Below are 1,990 nucleotides of genomic sequence, written 5' to 3'. Positions count from 1 at the left end.
AATAATGACTATATCAAATGCATACTGTGGACTGCCGAAGGAGCTCTGGTGGTGTGGTGGTTAAAGCATTTAGCTGCTAACCGAAAGTATAGTGGTTCAAACCCACCACCTGTTCTGCAAAAGAAAGAGGTGGTGTGCTTCCATGAAGATTTACGGCCTTGGAAACCCAAGGGGTCTCTGTGAGTTGGAATTGACTCAATGGTAGTGAGTTTGGTTTGGTTTTGGTTTTGGTTTGGTGGACTGCCAAAAAAACAGACAAATGAGTCTTAGAAGAAATACAACCTGACTACTACTTGGAAATGAGAATGATGAGACTTGAGCTCGTTTAACTTTGGACACCTCATCAGAAAAGATCAATCACTAGAAAAGGGCATCATGTTAGGTAAAGTAGAGGGTCAATGAAAATGATGGAAATCCTCCCATGACTTCAGCTTTCCTGGAACTATTCAATCTAATCTGTAGCAAAGCTCTCAAATAATGAACATTCAAAATAGTTTCCTATCTGTGTCCACTCATGCCCTGATACAATAGTCACAACAGTGGACTTAAACATACTAATGATCATGAGGATGGCAGAAGACCAGGCAATGTTTTGTTCTGTTGTACATAAAGTCACCACGAGTCAGAAGTATATAATTAAGAAAATTGCCACAGTAACAATAACAACAGCAACATATTAATAACAACTCATCCATGTAGGGGTTACTATATTCTTTACATTCATTAATTCACGAAACCATAATACGAAGGTTGCAATGTATTTTGTTTTTGTCTTAATTGCAGATGCCAGAATCCATTAAAGAGTCCATGTGGTAAGTGTTTAATAGATTAGCTATCACTACAAATATTCAAACCTGCCTGTACTTGTTTACTGAGTCAATTCAAGTATGGTATTAAGTTTATTGTCTGAGGTTAATTAGCTTGCCTCATAACACAATACATACATACTCACAGATGCTCTGTTCCTTGGCTAGTGATCTCACCTGAAGGGCAAAGTAGCTTATCAAAAATTATACTTCATATAATCAAGACTGGAGAAAGGTCAATTATCCACACAAATTCATCTTACTGCTAGAAGAAGAATACAAAGTATGAAGCTTATTTTTGGTAGCTAATCTATTGGTGCGGAGTTCTTGAGTAATACAATATACTCAGCTGCTAACTGTCCACTTAGAGACACTTTGGAAGAAAGACCTGATGATCTATTTCTGAAAAATCAGCCGCTAAAAACCCTACAGAGCTCAATTATATTCTCATACACATGGGACCTCCATGAGTTGGAATCAACTGGATGGCAACGGGTATAGATATATATGTGTGGGCAGTAAACAGATAAGGGATAAGGAAAATTTCAACAAAACTATTTTTTATTTCAGTTCACACTTCTCACTCTATCACCAAAGTACAGGAAGCCGAAAGGAAAATCCTAACACTGAACCACAATAGTACATGGCATAACTGAGAAGGGCCTTAGAGCACATGAGTACACTGAGTATTCACTATATGAGAGCTTTGCTATAGATCAGTTTTAATAGTTTCATGAGAGCTGAGGTTATGGATAAAACAGCTTAGGAACCTAAGCTTTTTTATAATTTTATTTCCTGTCTGAATTAAAACAGGCTTAGGAAGCGTGTGGGAGCATGCCAATCCCTCTCCAGGAACTGGTCCCTCCTGATAGCATATCCAAACTATGTCAGACAAACTCTCACCATCCTCTCATCTGAGGAATGTTCTGGCTGTACTTCTTCCAAGACAAATTTCTTCATTCTTCTGGCAGTCCATGGTACTCTCAATATTCTTTGCCAATACCATAATTCAAATACATCAATTTTGCATTAATTTTCCTCATTCATTGTCAGACGTTTGAATAATGAGGTAATAGAAAATATTATGGTCAGGTGCATCTTAGTCTTCAAAGTGACATCTTTGATTTTTAACACTTGAAAGAACCCTTTGCAGCAGATTTGTCCAATGTGATACAACCTTTGTT

Source organism: Orycteropus afer, unplaced genomic scaffold (assembly GCF_000298275.1).
Source record: "Orycteropus afer afer isolate SDZICR_OR568_19922 unplaced genomic scaffold, OryAfe1.0 scaffold00019, whole genome shotgun sequence".
NCBI lineage: Eukaryota > Metazoa > Chordata > Mammalia > Tubulidentata > Orycteropodidae > Orycteropus > Orycteropus afer.
The sequence above is the reverse complement of the archived record's forward strand: the minus strand, read 5'-3'. Positions refer to the sequence as shown.